Below are 23632 nucleotides of genomic sequence, written 5' to 3'. Positions count from 1 at the left end.
GCCTGTAAAGTCGGTTTTACGGGCGAAGATTTTACGTGACAACGTCTTTTTCTCGGTAGAATATTTATTGATATGAATATTATTAAATTGCACAATAGGAACAAGGAATTGAATGAAAATAAGAATTGCACAAATTTTAACTATAGAAATATATTTTGTTTACTAAAACATTGTACATAATTTGAAATTAATTAAAATTTGTTATTGTAAATGGTAAAGTTGAATAAAACATTTACTAAAATTGGAAATTTGAAATTCTTGCTAAACACAGTTAAATTCTAACTCCGCGCGTGGTGATTGGTCGGTTTAGTTCGTTTGTTTGGTCGCACTGTTATGACAGGTTAGAGGTTATAATTTGTTATTTTAAATGTTTGACTAGCAATACGCGCTGTTTCTTCTCAATCGACTGAATTACGATTGATTGCAGAGTGATTTAAACTAATAATTTACTTAACACTATCAACATTTGTCAATATTATGACATAACCTATAAACTCAGTTTCTCAACTTTTGTGTCAATCTAACAATTAATCAATCAATCATAGTTTACGATAATGAAATATCAGTGTACAATTATTTACCTTTATTGTTGTAGTTGTTGTAAATGACGAATCTAAGCACTCCACATTTTCACGAATAAACATAGTTATCTGCTTTATCCCGTGCGGCGGACCCACAGTTATCTGCTTTATCCCGTGCGGATCCCGTGCGGCGGACCCACTGGACGGGCATCGTAACGTTACCGGGCGTTACACTTTTTCATGAGTGACTCCGAGCCGCAACCTAATTTAAGACGTTGTCACGTCAATATTCTAAAAATTTGGAGTCACATTCTTAGCTGCTGTAAATAAATCTTAAAATTTCGTCCTCTTTATGTGATTTAAGATATTACACAAATAGCAGCATCACAATTCATAAAAAATATTATGTTTTTTTAAGAATAAAAAATGTATAACCTTATAAGCCATAAAAATATTCACTGCCAATTTATACAATATATCGGTATAGTTTGTTCGAAACTACGAAAAACGAACACAATGTCTACAACTTAGAGAGAAGGTTTCAAGCTATATAATTTTGATTATAATGTATTGGGTATTTACTAGTTGTATACATTGTAAGTTTAACATCTTTCTATAAGTATAAAAAAGCGTAAACTTTGTAAATAATATTATAGTTAAATTCGAAATTTACAACATAATTAATAAAAGAAATATACTAATTAAAATTTACTCCCCATTTACAAGAAATATAATGATATAATGGTTTGTAAAGTATATCATGAAATACTGAAATCAAACGAGAAGACGCGATAATTGTTTTATGGGGTGTAAATGTTGCCTGAACCGAACTTTAATTTCCTATTACCCCGAGAGCGAGAGATGGGAGATTACAGTTCTCTAGTTTCAGAGATCACCGACCTCAAACACAACAGAGACAGAATTTATATTAAGTAAGGACATTAGACATTGATCATTGTGTAATGTGCATAATGAAACATATAATTTAGCTAAGATATCCGTTTTAGTTCTTTTCACAGTAACAAATTAGTTACTTTTTTGTAGCCACATTTAAAATTGTAAAATAACGAATGAAAGAATCTATACCCATGTTTAAATAAGAGACAATAGACGATAGGATTAGTTTAAATTTAAGTTAAAAATTTATTTCCAAACATAATCACTTTTCAAATAATAGGATTTCAAAAGTGTTATATATGCACATAGACTTTAGAAAACCATAATGGAGTTTAAAACTGTTATTGATTAAAACAAAAAATAATATATTGACACAATGTTTAGTAAATGATTATGAGTTAGGGCATATAATATTATAGTATAAAAAACTGACATTTATGCCTTCACTAAACTTGGGCCGGATCTTCTATGAAACAATTGCTGCTACTATCCATAATCTCAGGAGTACAATTTTATATATAACACCTTCATTGCTGCTTCATTCTGAGTGATCTTAAGAAGTCTCACTTTGCCTCTGTGCCGTATCTGTTGACTGAAGATGAGAGGAAGTACTTTAATTATGTAAGCAATGTTTCTACGTGGTGTCCACCAGAAGAAAGTGACGTTAGTCATGACTCCGGCAGCGTAAACCTATAACTATAATTACGACAGTGCTAATTACTCTATCCCTTACCCTATACAGCAATGTACTCGTAAGTAAAAGAAACTTCTCAGTATAAATTTATATTATGTGGTAAATTAAGCGGAAACTTTTATGGAATGTTTGCTTACAGTGTCTAAAGTTAACGGTATTTTAATTGAACAGTAACTTCCAAATAAGAAGAATTCTTGGCAATTCAAATATTAAAATAAAAATCCCCTTATTTTGATTTAATAAATGAAAGAGTTAAAAAAGTTAATTGTATTACGTAAAAAAGGAATTAAAAGGCATCAAGCCCATGTATGAATGATTTTAACAAAAATAATAAACAACCTCTTTAAATGTAGTCACTATTCCGTGAATTCAAGTAATAGTGATTTCACCTCCACAAGGATTCCCTCAAATGCTCAAATAAAATAGATTAAACTGTTAAAAGAATGCTATTTTATTATTATCAAATATTCTAATAGTCAAGGAATTATACTCAGTTTTAACAATATTTTTGATGGTACATTCGGGGACCTACTTACAAGTCTATTGGGGTCTCACCATCTACCTAATGTCATATAAAAGGGGATAGACTTCTTAATTAGTAAAAATCTTCTAATTGTCAATAACATAAGATTTTCTTTTATGTCCACTGTAACAAAAATAAGAGAAAAAGTGGTTTTATCACTTATAAAACGTACAAAAATCATAAATAAATAAAAACAAATATTGTTTGTATAAACGAGATAAAGGTTACATTTTAAACAATATTGAACTTATTGTTTTTATAGATTCAAAACCAATGGAATTATATTTGTAAATTTTAATTCATGTTTAACGTTTATTTCAAAAATGGACGAATTAAAATAAGGTAAAGTCAATAGATTATTTAGATTGTATTTTATTTAACTATTAAAAGATTAGCCTACGTCCAACAAGAGGTAATTTACTTTTAACTTATATATACAAACATAAAGAACCGTTTTCTATATTCAGCACGGTTACAGACATTTCGGGGTCATGTTGATTTTCTTGCTTAGGACGGAAAATCCCAAGAAAACACCTCTGAGCATTCTGAATAAACCGAGGGAATAACAAATAAAAGCTGAAAGCCTGGTGACGAAAGACAAGACGATATTGGCGCTATCAAATCTGTTATGTGGATCGATGGTATTTGTTACGACACCCTTGTTGCCTTAGTAACACCTCCCAGGATACATATGTTATTGTTTTCTGTGTGTCTTTTGAAAACTTTACATCCCACACTTACTACTTTATGTAACATGTGTGTTGTTTGACGGGTAAGTTATCAATATAAATATTGAAGTCTGAAATATTCATTTATCCTCCATAATTATTTAATAACTCCTTGCGTCTTTCTGGATGGAATTAATTAAAATTTACTCTGACTGTAATGACTTTTATTAACTACCTTGTGCCTTTGCGGACTAATTGACCTTTAGTATTTTTTTGTCATTTTTATCACCGAATCGGACTAAATAACGTGCAGCAACAACTTCATTATGTAACACTACATTGTTTGTAAACCAGTAACATTTTAAAATTAATAATGATCACCAGGTATAATTTCCATAACAACCCAAACTTATTGTCCTTTTCAATTCTTCAATTAGTCTGTTATTACTGTCTTTACTTTTAAATGTTTCATAATATTTAAGAAAGTTTCAAAGGACAAAATATCTTATTTATTAAAATGCCTCAAGGCCATGGAGACAGTGCAGCCACACCCTACGATTTTATAACCCGAAACTAATAATACATATGGGCATGGGGGGTTAAGGATGCTTTGTGGAGAATGTTCAAACGTAAACATGGGTTGCGTGATAAATCAACATAAAGGTTTACTCAAATTGAGCATTTTGGTGCAACAATAAAATTAATTCTATTTTACCGGATTTACAAGATGTACCAAAACCTTTAAATTAAATAATCTATTAGCGTACTACATATGGAACAGGACATGAATGTTTTACCAAGCTTATCATTTAAAACATAATCCAATGCATATAAGTAAACATGTCTCGCCCACTTTTCATTTTATTTTTAAAATTAAAAAAATGCTTAAATATTCCTATAAATAAAACTTCTTAATTATCAACTCACCATTCATTGTGTATGAAATATAATTTATTTTTGAAATTAAAATGTTTTTGTTTAAGCTTTTTTCCTAACTCTTATTGTTTTAAAAACGAAGTCATACAATATAATAAGTATTCCGCTTCACGAAATTGTACAAATTATTTGTACATTTTATGAAATCAAAACATTTTCTAAAAAGTGTTAAGCTTTATAGTTTTTTGTATTATAAACTAGTCATAATCTAACCTTTAAATGATTTTACTACATTACAAGTCCTCATATTGCGTTATTTTCTATACATACTTCTCTAGATCTCGTGACATTTTTTCATAGCTGATTGAATGTATAAAATGGTGGATTCGTCGCTCCGACATATCTATGTCTTTGGCTGGTATTTTGGAACAATAAGAGGCAGACAAAAGTATTTTTTAAATAAAACATTCTTATTCTAAAAGGAATTTATTTCATACACAATTTAATGCATACTGCTATTAGTTTTAGGTATTTTTGTATTCGTTAAGTTTAAGCATTTATTAAATTTGGGAAATACATTTAAAAGTGGCCTTAACAGTTTTTTTTACTCAAGTAAAGCTTTAGCATGAATTTGGCGTCTGCTGCATATGTGATACGTTAATAAAGTTCACCCTATAAATATACTTAACTCAAGGTCAGTGAGAATAGCCCTTTAATTTGATGTATTAGACAATCACTGTTTATATTATTTGAATATCCTCTAAAAGCATCTAAAATTGGGCCGTTATTGCGCATTTCAAAATTTGAAAATAATGTTATTGGATTCTGTGAAGTCGTTAGGTGGATATAATATTGATAGTGTTAAAGTTAGTTTGTGCGACAGCTCTACGTACCGTACGGATGATCTGCCTTATCCTGAATTAGGTCTTGATATGTACTAAATCAAAGATATGAACTATTCAATAGAAAAATACATTTTTTCCTACTTTACAGAAATATGCTAGTTTTAAAAATGTTGCTTGATGTAATATACTATAGAATTCTTCTATAACAGAATAGTTAGGAAGATATAGGTGGAATAACTATTTAATTGGGTATAGCTTTTCCATTTGCGTTTTTTTCATAGAATTCAATTAGCAAATGAACTTGTTTCGAACGATTTCATCATATAAGTTTCAAAATGTTAAAACTTAGTTAAATGTATGAAATATATTGGATTAATGTGTAGTAGGAAGGTCACCTGTACCTCTTCCTTTAGAATATGAAGAGACAGAAGAACAATTTAGTTAAATAAATTGTCCAGAATGGTCTGATTTTCTAGAATGTGTGATTCTACGATTGTTCTGAAGCATGCGAGAGTTAAAGCTTGTTAACTGTAAAGTCCTGTTTTGCTGAATGATACAGTAAAGAGGTAACCTTCGGCGTCAGGCAGCTGTTGCGATGAAAGCGGAAGTCTATTAGCTGGTTGGCCTATTTTTGTAAATGTTTTTTTAAAAGCTGTTATGAGAGAGGGATTTTCATAACTTCGAATTGCTATCTAGATAATCTTAATTGATTTAAGATTATTTAAGTTGTTAAACATGATAGGATAGCAAGATTAAGACATTTACCATTGTTGCGTCACAAATGAGACACGTTTCCCGTTAAATAACGGCAAGTTTTTTGTTAACAAAGTCGAGTTTTGTCACTTTAATCAATGTTTGCAGCTTTTTTACAAATTTAAAAATATAAAACCTTACTTGCTGACATAAATATGTAAAAATCCGTTAGCTTGTAAATAAATCTCTGCGACTGAAATGGGAAAATGCATTATTTTTACTTTTAAAACTAATAAAAAATTATATTGCACAATTAAGAGAGCAGTAGCACAAATGAAATTTAACAGACATTCATTTCGCACATCTCTCGTACTGTATGGTTCAAATGCATGGTAATAAACTTAATGTAATAATGTCATCCCACTTGATTTTAAATAACTATTTTACATTATATGTGATATTTAGGCGATGTTGACTCATTGACAATTTGTCTAAACAGGAAGTTTGAAGTAGAGTGATAGAAGAGATGGACAAACTATTTTCAACAAGTGGTTCAGTTAAAGTAAACCTTTCTATACTACATAAGCTATCCTAATGTTTGTGTACTTATTACAATCCATTAGTTCTTAAAATCTATTTCAGAAGTTTCAGAAGTATGTTATATATGCGTGTACACAAAGTAGTAATTTATAAATCTGTTGTATTTTATGTTAGAAAATATTAGTATATATGAATGAAGTCTACAAAGTGCATCTCTATACTATAATTGGGCACTAATAAGCTCTATAATAAGCTTGTGATTGAGGACTAAGATAAGGGACCTAAACCACAAAGGCATTATGATGCTGACATGTCAGTTGCCAAGTACCTTCTGTGTGAAGGTTATCACTTGATTGCCTTTGATCTAATAGCTCAAGAGCAAAGATAAAGTCACAGGCACTGGCATAATAATCTTGTTAGAAAACTAGGACCTGGATTATCGTAATAATTTCCTGTTCATCATATTGTCATTTATATTTTAATTAGTTTCAGTTGTTGGTTAACGTTATCTCACAACATGTGTCAGTTACCAATTCAAGTCTCAGCAAATTGAGTACTCTTATAGATACAATTTTTCTCATTTTCATGAAATTTTACTTGTATATATTTTAAATCTCGTATATGTATTTGGTAACTCAAAAGATGTGGGCTTTAAGGGATTGGTAATCCAATGATAGGTACTTCTATAAAACAGAGAGGCTCAATGACTTCAGAAATGAAATTTACATTTTGTTTATAAATTCAGGCTTCAAGATATTCAAAATTTCTTTCATTTAAGGTTATTGAGGTAGAGCTAAAAAGTCTACGTACGTTAGGAAGTGGGACCTCGGTTTGAAGGCAGGGCTATGAAAAGGTGATTCTAATATTGGAGAGTTAAATTTTCTCCAAAGAAACTGAAGATGATCTCTAAATTAGAACCTACAGAGTAGATTTTTAAAGAATCCTAATAACACCTGAAGTATTAACTTAAGGTACTCAGAAAACTAAATTGCTGGACTAATAATTTATTGAGAACTAATTTTGCTTCTCGTGTTTACACACTTTTTGATTTTAATATATTAATTTTGAGTTTAACTACGTGTCAAGACAGTTAACGCCACAGGCTTCCTTTCGTCTTAAATTTAAAATGTATAATTTTAAAAAGAAGAAATGTGCTTACTACTCCAGTATTATAAGTGTATTTTAAATATGTTGCGCTTTCTATATAACTCGAGTTTTCGTCTTCTGAATTATATAAATGCTACAACAGGTGAAATAAAGTACTCCTATATGGGACTGAATTAAAAACGATGCACAGAAGACATATTTTTAAACTTGCAGACAGTTTGATGAAATAATGCATTTATCACATACAATTTAGTGAACGCAACATTTACTCATTATACATTAAAATTCTAATCATTCCAAATGTCAATATAACGTAGCTGACGCCAAAAAGGAAAAGAAGATTCGTGCAAAATCTTGTCCATAGATAAAATTCTTTAAAACAGACTTATCAGAAATCGTACAAACACACTGACAGAAGGCGTAAATGGCATTTATCCAGCTCCTCCAGTGATTTGTACAATGCAAATTAATGTATTATTTTTAAATAAAAAAGAGAAAATAAGTTATTTTAATTATATTTTTAGTATAAATACTTTTAGGAATATATACTTGTAGAAGTTTGTATTTGCCGCTACGGTGAACACATGCAAATAAGTTGGTCCCGTTATAATATTTCGATAGAGAATAAAACAGTAAGGAAATAAGTGTAATATTTTAAACGATTGCCTAGATAATATCATTTTGCTAAAATCTACTCTGCTCTGAGTGATAGTTCAGCTCTTATGCAATGAACAGAACACAGATCTGTTTGTAACAAAAAGAACCCTGTCAATACGAGCTGTACGATAAGAGGTCTGTTTCTGTTGTGTTTACGTCTGTGATATGCATTCAAACAGCTCAGTGTCTCGCGCAGACATGCTTTATTGAAGAGTATAAAATTGTTAAGATCGTTTCTTTGAGAATTCTTATTCAGTTCTTGGTATATTATCAACGTTTATTTTTGAATGACAGTTGTCATGACAGTTTTGTTGTCAGTTGTTAAGTGAACATGCGAGTGTGCTAGCACTTATTAATTAACTTTTTAATCACTATAAAATTATTTTCCACTAGAATCAGAAATTTATCTTAAAACGCAACAGTAATATGACCCTGGGAGGTTTCACTTCTGAGTGGTTTATACCCTTCTGTTTAACCTACACAGAGTACAGCAAAAACAACGTGCAATTCAAATCTGAGCAGCCCCATTGATGTCCAGGATCGGCACATCACTAACCGCAATTATCGAGATACTGGAGCGCAAGGGTAGATCGATAGGTCTTGTCTACTGTGGGGAATGACTGTTGGAGTTGACAGGGCTCCCTAAGTGTTAAAGGCAGTTGCTAAACTAAAAATAAGGGCGTGACACCCCTTGCCCGCTTTGACTAGTAGGCTGGTGGTATAGAGTTGGCCTCCCCTTTTCCAAATGATGCATTACGTGGATTAATGCCAAAAATACTTCCTCGTGGATCTCGACAGAGGGCGGCTCTCACCCCCATCCAGAATAGCCTGTCACTCTGGAAGCAGCAGAGCAAAGGTACTTTAGTGAAAAGAGCAATTTCTGAGATTTTTGACCAATGAGAAAAAATATGCTTAAGTAAAGTAAATACCATGTAACACCATTCAATGCTTTATTATGCAAAAAACATGTTAAAAGGTTAAAGTTCAAGGGAGCTATTTGCAAAGAAATGATTGCTCAGATATACCACGGTTGTTTCTTGGCCTGGTTATCATATTGATATAATCGTTATGCATTCAAGTCAAGGCAATTTATTTATTTTTGGATCGCTATCCTTGCATAGACACAATTCTTCCAGCATAATAAAAGCAATAGATAAGTTTAATTTATTTTTTAAAGAGATCGCTCTGTGATTGATATGAAATTACAATAAGTATCTAGATTTTATTGAATGCTCTTAAACACCTCCACCATCATGTTTAAACGTTTAAATGGTAATTGTTAAAAAATCCACAATTTTAACTAAAAAATCCCAAAATAAGGCACTATAAATGCAAATCCAACAGTGTATCAGGTTTTATCATAGATAAAAGGATACCTCACAAAATGTATTTTACTTTTTTAATAGTCTTCCCTAGTTGTTAAGAAAAAAACTCATTGTAGGGCTGAATTTGTCAAAATAGGAGGTTTATAGTTTAAATTTAAAAGTAATTAAAGAAATATATTTTTAGTACAATATTTAAATATTTCCGATTGATAAAATAACCTTTTAATGTCCAATTCTAAAGTTGAAGTGAATTTAATATTTTGAGGGAAAAATAATTAATCGACAGAGATTGTTTGAAATAAGTTAGAAACCAGACAGTTGTTGTAGATTTATAACATTAGTTAATAACTTAAAAACAAATCTACTAATTACTGTGCAAACTTGAGTCACAACATGCACTTTGTTCCCTTGTTGGAGTTTGATATATATTTGTTATAGGAACCGTTTTACATATGCAGAAAATGCTGATGTTACATACAAACTTGATGAGTTAAATGCAATAAAGCACTAATTCCAATAATTTCTCTAATCAAACGTAGAAGACAACCTGTTGTACAAAGTTAATTTTGTCGGTGATCACTGACTCTGTGGCAAGTCCAGATACAACAATGGGTTTTTCTTGCTAATGGCATACATACGTACTTTAATATATTTTTGTTAAACTTGTAGAGATTTAAAAACGTAACTTAGAAAATGTTAAACTGCCGCCGTTTTTTCTGCAAAAAATGTTTATTTTTCATGTTAGTGTAATTTAGTACGATAAATATATTTACCAATTTTATGTAGGTTTATAAAAGTATTCTTTACTACTCTTCTGAGAGAATAGGGTATTACAAATATAAATTGCTTCATATATATCATAAATAAGAAATATTTCATTATAAAACCGTATTTATTGAAATAGTATCAAAGGTTTAGCATATGATATCATGTGTAAAGAAGATGTTTATGGAAGTATTATTTTCTACTTTGCTGCGAGATTAGGGTATTTAAAATCATTAATTGCTTCATGTACATAGAAAGTAGGCTACATAGATATAAGAAAAGTATTTATTGAACCAATAACACTTAGAGGTTTGGCGTGTCTTGTGTTTCCTTATGTATTTATAAACATGAGTAATACAGATGGATTGCTTGGGGAGCAGATGTGTAGGCTTGGACAGCATACAAAGACCTTATCTCGCATGCCGCCAGCTGCAGCATTCTCTCTTTGTTGTGTTATCACTTGGTGGTCTTTGATGTGACTGTCTTGGATTATGTAAAGAAGCAAAGGTCTATATTCTATATTGTGATATTAGCCTTCCAAGTTTTCACTCTGCTAAAACTACTCCAAAATCGTACTCTTTTTACGCTACCCTATTTTTGAAAAAAGGAAACTCAGATTATTTGGTTTAAGTTTGTACAATAACGATTATTAAAATAATTTCACATATTTGAAAGGAAATTTAAGGTGTTTACAACTATTATTTTACATGCATATTTGTTACTATTCGAAAGCTCTTCCACTATAGATATGCGTGGAATTTAAATACATCAGATTGCGGGGCTCAGCCCCATGGGCTTTCCACAGATCTAATGTTAATCTTATGAGAGTAGCATTGTTTAGTTTAAGCAAATTACTAAAGACATGTGTTATTCCCAATCCACTAAACTGTTTATGATTGTCAGTTGCCGACCGCACATCTGAAGCTCCACTGTTAAAGTGGAGGTAAAGTTTAAGAACATAATGTGCTATAAATAGAAATTCGTCTCTCATCCACACAGGTCTCAATTCGACAAACTTTAGTGTCTCCAGAGTAATTAATTAAAAATAAGACTATCTGTTAATGGTAATGGGATATTTAGGCTTATTCTGCTACATTTCTCAGAACATTCACTAACCGACATAGTATCAGCTTATTTATTTATTAGGGCATACACTCGTACAAGTTTATAAATTTTTAGGAACGTAGTCTTAATGTATTGCATGTATTTAATGTATGCGTGTGAGTGATGTATTATACAGACTACGTATTTATTAATATTTTAACTTTCATTTTGATATTATGTATTATGTAAGAGGAAAGTTATTAATTCCATAATATACAGATTTTATATTAAATTTTAAAAAAATAGTTACACATAAATATTTTATTTTTTTAGAACTTTAAATAACAATAGACGCATGTACGATTTATTTCCATCTATTTACTGTTTCATAACAAATGTAATATTAAAATATAATTGCGTAATATTGGGGGATTGCAGGGAAGATAGATATAGATTGACAGAAGTATATAACAAAAGTAATTTAGTTATAAAAATTCACATTTTGTAAAACTATCCGATTGAAAAATGTGTACTATTTAATGAGTTACACAATTGTAGTGGCGCAATACTCATAGAAAAATAATTGTTGAAAAACTGCTAAAGGTTATTGCTCTCAGTATAATACGTCCTTTCACAACTAAAGTCAAATTCTTGCTGTAACCTTTACTGTAAGATTCGAGGCAACGTATGGTCACGTTGCCCATAAGAGGAGATTACCACTTTGAATATGAATAGCAGCAAACTCTGATCTCTAATGCCTTGCCTCTGAGCGCACTCTGTGTTATTGTATATATTTGGCGAGGCTCTCACTCATCCTCATACCTCTTCCATCTCCACTGGCAATGACGCAATGACAAATATCCGTATATGCCAAACATAAAGGCAGACGTTTTAAAATATTGTTATATTATGTTGGAAATTGTTTATTTTTCAAGAAAAAAATTATTGTTTTAAACATTTTGATTCACGTAAATGGCTATATTGCCCTGAAACAGCCTCTTTAAGGTTACCTAAGCTACTTAATTAGTATAAAAGAATCAGATTAAAATCATTAAATTTATCATGTATATTGATTAAATTAAGGTTATCTTTATATATTATATAAAAGGAAAACCACTCACTCACGCAATTATCACTAATAATTCAACTTCCCGGTATCCCACGTAGAAATTGGGTACACGTATGCCTCATGACCTAAACAGAAAAACTATAGCATTTTCATAAAGATCAAACATTTATGCAATGTTTTCAACCCTTCAATGGTCTAGAAATTCAACACAGAGTTCTGTTATGCTCTCTTCAGACAAATAAAAGATTTCGAACCACTTATAAGAGCTGAAATAAGTTTGCACCTATAAGAACTACTATATTTTGTTTTTAATTTAACTTCCCGTGTCCTAGAAAGGTGAAATCTGAAGTACATTGGTACGACTATTATGTCTATCATTATTAAAGTCAGAAGTAGATTAAGTGTGTCATTGGACAGGATAAATAAAATGTATTTCCTGAAAAAGATTTTTTTAGACCAACATATTTATATACTTTCTTGATGAAGACAATAAGCCAAACGCTGCTACGACATTTTACAAGAAATTTTTTTTATATGCCTTCTAAAAAAAAGACTTTTTCACTCACTGACAGCAGCACCCTCCTACAATATTGCTCTTTCAAGTTCAATTATTTTAAAGTAGATAAGACATAAGTTGTTTTCAAGACTGTTTATTAAGCTATTTGAAACGTACATGCCTATGACGTACCTGTTATTCAGTATTCAACGGCATGAAAAGCCACATGTAACTGCTAGTAACATAATAGATCACCTGATACATGATTGGTGTTTTTCAGGGATTAAAACTTGCTTTCAAAATATTAAAGAAGTACAAATACGCATATAAAATACTATCCTAATACTAATATCAAATAGTACGCCGGAATTTCACACTAAGCATTAGCTGTGTTCTCATATGTGGGGAATACTGGAAATATACCCAAAATCAAAACAATAACTCGAAAATTGTCTAGCAATGTTTGAATCTATCACCTCCATGATGAATGAATATAGCACGGTTTTGATTCGTATTTAGCGAAATACCTTAGGTCTACCCAGAAATTTGTCATTTTACAGGTTTTAGATTATTTTTATTTATTATTTGTTTGTTCGTGATCAGCTGTAACACAATGTGCGAATATTTTTTGTTGATAATAAATAAAAAAGTATGTTGTAGACTATTTGCCTAAGTCCTTTTGTCATAATAAAACTATGTATTTATGTGTAACTGAACTTCGTCACCACTGTTTATTATCCCTCTTAGGTAAGATGTCAAGGGTCGTTTTAGTAATACACATATTACTATAGTGTTTGAGTTTTAATGTTCAATAGAACACTTTTAAATGCCTCATGATGATGCGACCCTGATCTCCTACCATTACCAAATGGCGTATATATTTATTTTAAAAAGTTAAAGAACTTCTAACAAGGCAAAAAAGGAATACTGGATAAAGAATCAAATTGGTATTGTCATATAAATTAATATCGAAAAATTATTTGTTAAGAATCAAAACAATATAATAATTATACACCACCACTAAGAATGTTCTTTATGAGGACCCAAAATAAGTAATCTTATAACTATTACGTTTTCTCTGTTATTTGAAAAACCTCCCATCGTTTTTTTGTAATTACAGTATTGTTAGAAAATTCTGATTCCAGATTGGTTATTTTATTTTGTAAAACTATAGATATTATGGAATTGTAACAATGTATTGTATGTGTTTAACAAATTTATTTTGATTTTAAATCTCTACAACGTACTTCATTTTAAACAGGTCGGGCCAAAGTTTATTCGAGTATCCCATGTTTTAAGGACTCGTATTGGAAACAATTCTTGCTTTAAATATACACAATATATTAAGGTGAAACAATATCTAATAGAGAATCTATTTAAAGAAGCGTATGTAACACGCAGAATTATAAATATATGCAAGTTTAACATTATACAATCCAAGTTACCTTCCAATTGTTCGTCCATACACATAGTTGATGGCCTACTCATATTACCTCTCTAAAACACAATGTTGATAATCCTTTATTGCAAGAAAAATCCTATCATAGGAATTAATTAAATGATATGCAAATTTCAAATGAAATTTTTGTAATCCACTAAAATATATTAATTTACTCCTTTTAGGGTACTAGTGTTAGATTTAAAGTATGGATTGAAATAATAAAATATGTAATGTTATAGAATTTATGTTGTTTGCAGAGTGTATTAAGTATTTAAACGTGCGGAAATATGTAAACGTTATCGCATCAATCGAAAACAAACACCTTAGCACCACTGAGGTCATGTAATCGGAGAACAATGATCAAAGACAAACGAGTGATAATCCCCACATAGAAGGTGGCTTTGAGAAGATGGTGTCAACTCCTTTGAATTTACCACCCCTTGCCATCAGGGGTTCAATCTCATGAGTAGTTCTCGTGTCAAAGTTTTTTTCTTCTCTTTCGGTGACGACTTGTATTAATTCGATATTCTGATAAACTGGACTGTCAAGGTAAAAATGCAACTTTTATTAAATTGTTTACTGCAAGTTAATAAAAAAAACTGAATGTCTAAAACACTCCGTCCTTGTATAGGCGAGTCATATTCAGTTAAGTTCACAGTCTAGAACTCACTGTGCTAATTTACAAACTATGAAAATAAAGGGCAGCGTTAGAAACATGATGCACATTTTCCTGTAGGACATTGTTTAAGGATTCCAATATTCTTACCTTTCCAATCAATTACACATGAAACTGTTTCAAAACACTTTGATTTTAGCCACATATAATTTTCCAATCCGATACAAAATGCGACAATGCTATCCATTGAAGAAATTTCTTTTAACGGTCTCGCCTTATTGCTTGTATGAGGCTCCGTAATGCAATGACTGACTATCTGAATACGAATCGCGTGATAGCTTTTGTGGAAGGCTTGAAAACTATCTTTTTGAACAGTTGCCCTAACGGCGCTCGTGAATATTGGAACCGTAATAGGAAAATGGCCAACCGATAAACGAATTATCTTTTCTTACATTTATATATTTATTTAGTAATAATTATTGCTTTGCAGTACACATTGTGTAAATATTGATCAATTTTTTATTCTATTGTACAGCTCAATGTTGTTTCATGAAGTATTTTAAACACTGAAACTTCCAAGTTCAGATGTTAAACCAAACTGCCAGTAAAAAGATCCAATAAAACAGGTCAGCTGAAAGGTCATGGCTGTATCATGATTCCCTAAATATGACTAAATTAGCGACCAAATATTCTTTACCACGACGCTGCTTATTTCTTCTTTGTAGTTTGTCGCTATCTTTTATTGCCAAAAACCATAATACGCATGGCCTTCGATAATAGATAATACTAGTCTACATACTATTTGTAGAGTAACAATGGTTTGAATTAAACGGAAACCGCTAATTGCAGCTTAAAATAAGATAATTATAGTAGTCATCTATGTTTGTTCCTTTATGTAGTCCCGGACACTATGTATTATTTCAAAACAAAAGATTTGTTTAAGTTAATCCAGAAATTCTTCAACACTAGCGACATCTTTTACATAAGAAAGCGAGGAGAACATGAAAAGGCGGATGTAATAGTATATACAATATGTTGTTTCGTGTCGAGGTTAGACCAGGTCATTTATATTTCTTAAACAGTCATTTTGAGTAGAATTATTAGTGACAGTCAAGAGTTGGGGATTCTTTTTGTTGAAGGAGAAGGATTAAGGGGTATAGATAGATGGCAATGTCAGGATATTATTTTGTCGTAAGTCGTTTTTATATAACTTTGCAGGATTTAATTTGAAAATAATTCTTATAGCTCTTCTCTGCTGAAGAAATGTTCTTGTGCTCTCAGATCCTCAAATAGGTAATCCATAAATTAAAATAATTGTAATAGTATTAAAACTAAATTTAGCTAATAATTTTATCTGCAATGGTACTCAACAAAATTAGAGTATATAAGTGAAACACGTAATTGAAACTGATATACTGTATTTTAAATTTACTCCAATGTAAATTTCAAGTTTTAACAAAGTAAATATATGCAACAAAGCAGAGCTCCTTGATAATTGAGTAAATTACGTACGAGTAATACAGGATACGGTAGTCAGACATATAGCGAGGACAACAGAGACACGTACAAAGACAATATCACGGTGGCATGTCAGGTGCCATTGCCGCTGCCGTCTGTGTGAAGGAAGGTTATTTAGTCACTTTGATCTTATAGTTGAAATTAATATGAACGATAAAAGCACTTCCATGAATTTATGAATCTCATTATTGAGGTAATGGCTTACACAGAGTTTCTGTTATACCTTATACTTATTTATATGTAGATTTTGTACATTCAGCAAAATATTAATATTATTATTAATACTGTATTTTAGTGGAGCACAAGAATGTTATGTAAATTCCGGCGATAAAGCTTATTTGCGAATATATTAACTGAATATAAACAAAATACTAACATTATATTCTCCACAGTAGCATATAATGTTAGTATTTTGTAATATTCTGTTAATATATTCACAAATAAGCTTTATCACCTGAATGTACATAACATTGTTGTGCTGCATTTAAATATTACTAATCATATTAATATTTTTCTGAATTATATATATATATATATATATATATATATATAATTCAGAAATATATTAATATGATTAGTAATATATATATATATATATATATATATGAGAGCCTACTTCAGTCAAATGTATCTATTCCAACGGTTTGTTTGCTGTAATTTATCTACGTTGTCACAGTTTATTTTGACTTGTTTATTGATAAAGAAAATATAGAAATATGAAAGTCTCATAAAACAGTTATGATTAAAAAAAAAAAACGCTTCCGGCCTTTTGTAATATACTTCCAGTCTATTATATTTCTGGTGCTCGTATATTTTAGTTTATTTTGTTGCCGATCGACAAAATACCTGTACACGTAGAATTATTAAGACTACTTTGGTTAAAACATCTACTACCGGTGCTTGTACTTTAATTTTCCCCGTTCCTAAGTTCATAGCAAATATTTACAACAACATTGTGGAGTACTTACATATTACCATTTTAAAGCTTTAAAAGAAAATTATAGTATTATAGTATTAAAACATAATTTTAAAGGTTAATTTACTTATAATGCATTTAAGTCATCTATACTTTAAGACTGCCGTTTTATGCAAATCAACATCACTTAAGTAGTCTTGTACATTTCAGTAAATAAAGTATAAACAGTTTATATTAAGCTTTTCTAATTTACTTTATTAGTTTTATTTTCAATGTCAAAAAAATAAGGACACAGAAAAAAATCATATCTCTAACAATATTCGAGAATTAACAGTTGGTCATAAATACTATAAGATTATTTTGTTTGTCTGCCTGCATAAAAACCGATAGAACCACGAAACAGCAGCTGTAAGGGATTAAATCCCGTTGTCATCAGACATTTTTAGTATTTTATTTCGATAAAACATCGTTAGTTACTCCACATAATAGAACAAAATACCATAGCTATAAGTCTAACTATGAAAGAAATAATATTTATTTATAAATCGATCGTGTTGTAAATTAACCTAAACATGAACGATCTAAAAGGATAAAATAAAGTTACTAATATTGTTGGATGTTGAATAAAGATCATGATTTATAAGTGTCCTCTTTTGGAACGGTTTTGAAAATTCTAAAACGTAATATTAAACTAATAATAAGTTTACAAACCAAAAAGCAGACAAGCGTATTACGCTGTAGTCAAAATTAACAACAAAGAAAAGTTATAAAAGAAGAATTACCTTAGTCAAACAATCAAGCTGAATTAATGCTAAACAAATGTCTTCAACTCAAAATAACTACTGCAACATGATTTGTAATGTGATAGGGGTTAAAAACAAAATTAATAATAATAATAAAATTAAATAATATCCATTTTATCACAGTTGGGGTTTTAACCATTTACCGTTTTAAGGAAATTTCAACCACTTTTGGACAGATTCTTCCCAAATGTACCGTTACACAACACCGTTCATGCTTCTGTACTTTGACACTGATTAAATTGAATACCCAAGCTTCTAAAGAGCATACTGCTACGTGGAGGATGATCAGTGAAAAAATGAATTAAATACAAATATTTGTATCTAAGATGATTATACGCGTACCTGTAAATGGCTATAGACTTTAGCAGAAGAACGTTAGATGCCAAGCTGAAAATAGGTGTTTAATTGTGGGAATTTTTATTAAGTAAAATAAAAAAAGTAAAATTTATTAAAACTTAATATGGAAATTAATCATATAAAAAGTCTGAGTCAAATTACTGGTTTATAATTAATAGGTGATACCCCCCACAACTATGCTCATTTATGTAAGGCACGTATTATCTTTCTTTTAGGGTTCAGAGACTTGTGCAGTGCTGTTGTTATTACCATTAAGATAACTTAATTGTCTGCAGACTTCACATTGGTTTGCTCCGTACCATAGTTAAACGTCGTTCGGCATCTATAAATATTGTCTAGCATTGTTAATTCTCTTGATGTTTTTGATAGTATAAAACACAGTATTTCTAATTTCTTATTGAACCAGCTATGTTTTATCAGTTTTATATAGGTTTCATAGAATTCCTCATTACACCGGCCTTATCCAGACTTAAATGTCGTAAAGGTTGGACATTTATATAATTTCAAAAATATTTTTTGACTTTAGTTTTAATTTGAGAAGTCTTATAATGTGTGGATCTTTTGAAAACCAATTTATCATGGGTTAACTATTGTTGTTTACAATCATAAAGTTCATTAACTGAACAAAAGTAGAAATAAATTAATAAAATTAAAAAAAATAATAACATAAAGGCCATAAAAAATTCCTTGTCCTTAATTTGAAAGTAATACATTTTAAAGAATAAAGAATGTTACAACAAAAAAGTTATTACAAAAATATTAAAATTAAAAACTGTATACAAAGACACATTATGCCCATAGAAAAAAAATTAATGATGCAATCCTTTCAAGGGACCTTTTCAGGATGCACGTATTTGAATTCATTGAATGAATAATCCAGCAAAATGGTTTGCTCACACGAACTCTACACAGAACTCGACACTGAACAGTAGCAAACAATGCATACATACAGCATTCATGTGCTGACAGACTAGTCTAGATCATTACGCTGTGTTTGATGATTTCAGTTTGCGTTCTACATGTTTACTGCAATTCAACTAGACGTTTCAAATGTTTATTTTTGTAATATTATGATTATGCGACACATAGTTTTACAAAAGTTTAATATCTTTAATATATACCACATGGTGTTATCTGTTAGTAGTTTCAACTAGTCTCTTTCTTTATATATTATAATATAAAATATCAGTTACAACATTAATATTTAAAAAATTGGTTAAACAATTCGATTCTAACGTAATAGTTAAAGTGGGTACGTGTATAATATTAAATGTAAAGTAGATAACTCACAAGGTATTTACTTGAAATATATAAAACCCAAAGATACAGAACTTGTTTTAGGATTATCAAGTGTATAGGAAGAAAAATATTGTAGATTATCATTAAAACAATAAAGTTGAACAAGACAGTGATTAAGAAACAGTGAAACATGGTTAGATAGTAATAATTTCTTAACAATGATAAAAATGAGTAATAACGAATCAGTATAATTGTTAAATTTATGTATAAAATAATTAAATGCTATTATCTCTGTTTCTTATTACGTCTTCACTGCGACTCATTGGGTAATAACTCATTTAATGGACGTTTTATATCACTTGCGCATTTAATGGTATCAGATAACACGTAATGGTCCAATAACTTTACCTTTATGGTCCACCTTTATCTTAAATGGATAATTAATTATACCTGGTATTTTAAATCCTAAATTGAAAATAAAACTTTTCAAAATAAAAATATATTTCGTATTGTATATTATAAAAAAATACAAATTTTTTTATGTTTATGAAATAGTTTTATTTCGTTTATCAACTTTATCACATCGGAATTTTGTTCATTTACCGTATGTTTTGTGTTTCGTTAAATGTGCAAAATTTATAAAGCTGTAAGATATAATAAAATTCAATTCTTTTTTTTTTAAACAAAACATGTTTTGATTGTATATAAATACTGTAAGCATCTATTTGAATAGTTTAATAATCCAGAAGTTGAAATGAAAAGGTGGCTCGCTCCGCGAGATTAATTAAGTTTATAAACCAAACATCAATCTGCAACGTTCAACTTTAATTTCCACATAGACAATAATGTGTTAATGTGTGCCAATCACTAGGAGTCTGATACAGATTTTGTTTTGTCTACCAGGGATAATATTTTTTCGGTAGGATTGTCTGCCTGCCTTTTAGTCCATCTCGAAAATGCAATGCGCTACAGATTTGAAATTTGTTAGTCTTAGTGTCATTGAGTGTTATGCGAGACGTAACAAATAAATTAAGTTTAAGGTCTTTTAATATTAATGGAAATCAACACTCTAATAACAGAAATATTCAAGTTTAACATATCTTCTTTACAATCAAAGGGATACATTATGTATTAATTAATATAAGGATATTAATGTGGTAATTTCACTAAAACTTATCATAAAGATGTATGCAATGCAAAAAAGATGTGTCAGCCCAGCGTAGATAAAGATAAGATGTGCAATGGCTGGATTAGGTGGAGGACTCCTCCATTGTCAAGGGATGTCATGAGATTGCAAACAACAATATACGTATTCTTCTTATATTACTCTCAGCTTTCATTTTTCTTATTTGAAAGACGCCTTGCCAAATAGGTATTGTCTCAAAACTTACCAAAATAGATGCCCCAAGAGTGTGTGTAAAAACTATGATTGTGTTTCGAGACCGATATAAACAAATACAATTAATTACCTAGTGCTAAGTTACTGATAAGCACACGAATTTGGCCCTTAGAATGACAAATCTTATGAATTTTAGGACTAATATACATTTCACTGCTAGGTATTGATGAAGTTTAGTTTTACCGTGTATTCTAAATTTAAATTAATTAATTCGTCATGCATTTCTAAAGCGTGTTTAACGCGTTTGCTTTGATTCCAGTGAATTTCCAAGGTTTATATAAAGTACTGCTTGAGTTTTTAAGTTGTACAAGAAGAATGCTACAACCTCTTGTTGAAGGACAAACATGACTGAGACGATCATTGGAGATTAAATGTATATTCAGTGAATTATTCATAATTATGTTATTAGCACACCCCACGGAAGTGTGCTGGAGCCCTACTGAGCTCAGAGTGAGAATTTCGCCATTTAATATTAATTAGCTCTGAGGGAACTTAATCATGTGCTAAATGTAACGTAATTTATAATATTTCAGTAGTTAACGACTTTGTTATATGTCAAATTCATATAATAGGTGATAATAACCGTTTTTAAATAATATGACGTTACCTAAACTGTATTATTTCATTAAGTTTTGGCTCTTCAGTTTATAACGAGATTTCAGTAACTAGGTTTACTGAGAATATTTAATTTTTATACAATTACTATTTATTTGTCATAGTTCAATAAATTTTCACTTTAAAACTATAAACAGTCAACGCAAAATACTTAAAAGACTTTACTTATTAATGATTCTAATAAAACATAGACATAAATTAATAACTAATAAATAACATACATCAAATGGCAACGTCTTAAAATTAAATTTAACTTATTTTCTTGATACATTTTGAAAAATAACTTTACCAAAACTTTTTATGTAATGTTGAATACTTTTATAATGAACATAACAAAAGAATATTCTTAATTTTACTGAAAGCTTCACAACTTTACTCTGTCCTGTCTTTAATCAATTAGGTCGTGGAGCTGAGACAAACAAATGTCATAAGGAATGAGTAAAGTTTAAATCGTTACTTTTTCCTTAACAATCAACAAAATCTCTTTCAAATACTTAAGTTTGTGTTATTGATTTAATTACTGTAAGTAAATAAATGAATTAATGCTTAATTACATAACTATAATACAAGTATATTACAGGTACATTCACATTTCTTAAGATTACAAAATAATACTAATAAATTAAACATACCTATTATTTTATAACTATTTATCTCTATTACTTAAAAGCATTGAGGGCTATAACTCAACTTATTTGGTAATTTATTTCTGTCTGTGTGTTAGTCTACATAGACAATTGATAATTATAAAATATGTCTCCGGAAGGAACTGACCTATAGATTTGAGATATTGAATGAACCTAGGTACGTAAGCAATATCACTTCCATGGGATATTAGTGAGATTTAGTGAATTAGTGAACACTTTTACATTGTTCGTATGAGTATCCATGATGATGGTTACGAGAAAATGCATAATAAATTATTTTTTTAATAAACTGAGTACAGTTATGTGTAAGTTTAGTATGTAACATAGTAACACATATTCTCTTAACTACCAGAACCTATGTAAAAATATCACTTGATGACTTGGTGGACATTTTTTATTATTTAAACGATGCTATGAAACTTAATTTAATTTTCAAAAATGTGAATTTATAATATGACTAAATATGTCGAGAAAGATTTCATCTGTAAACTAAAATAAAATTATCAGAAATTTAACTTATACATAGACAAGAATGAGTCCTAGGACGTTGTATGTCCAAGATTCTGACTAAGATTCATTGAGACCTATCACTCTGTTGGCTAGCACAATGTATCTTTTATCTACTGGGGTAATGTAAAAATACCCTTTCTGTACGACTGTATCTGTGGCCGCAGGACATGACAAAATGAAATGGACTATACACTTCAAACTTTGAACGCAGCTTCATCGAAGCCTGGTGGTTTGGGTTACTCCGGCATTATTTTAATGTATTTTAAAGTAGTGTTATACACCGTACAAATTTTATATCCCAGTAAGATATAATTTACACCACATCCTTCCTAGCTAGATGAAAGGAAAAAAAATCTGATTAAAGAAATATACACAATCCACTAAATAAAGCGGCAAAACGTTAAAGCAGTCAAATAAAACAATTTATTTGTATTAGAATAAATCTATAAAACTCCATGCGAAATTTGTGTTAGTCTAGTAATGTTATACTCTGTTCTATCATTATACAAACAACTTCATCTACCTGAGTTTGTTTTGACCCCTCCCTCAAAATCTAAAAATTGGTCAGGCGGATGGATTGGCAGCATGACCAACCAAATCCAAAACCTATATTGTTTTGATTTTGATAACTTTCATAAGCAAACCTACACGATATTGTCCAATCAATACCTGTCACTTCGAATAAGTATAGTTATATACTAAACTAAATTACTCAACAATAATGGTTGAATTAAAACTCTATCTGTTTCAGTTAAACGTATCAGTTTTTTATGTATACTAAATATAAAACGGTGGTTGTATTGGTACTAACACAAAAGTTAAATTGAAAATCTCGAATATTTTATCAATCT

Source organism: Homalodisca vitripennis, chromosome 5 (assembly GCF_021130785.1).
Source record: "Homalodisca vitripennis isolate AUS2020 chromosome 5, UT_GWSS_2.1, whole genome shotgun sequence".
Classification (NCBI taxonomy): domain Eukaryota; kingdom Metazoa; phylum Arthropoda; class Insecta; order Hemiptera; family Cicadellidae; genus Homalodisca; species Homalodisca vitripennis.
This window is presented reverse-complemented; position numbering follows the sequence as displayed.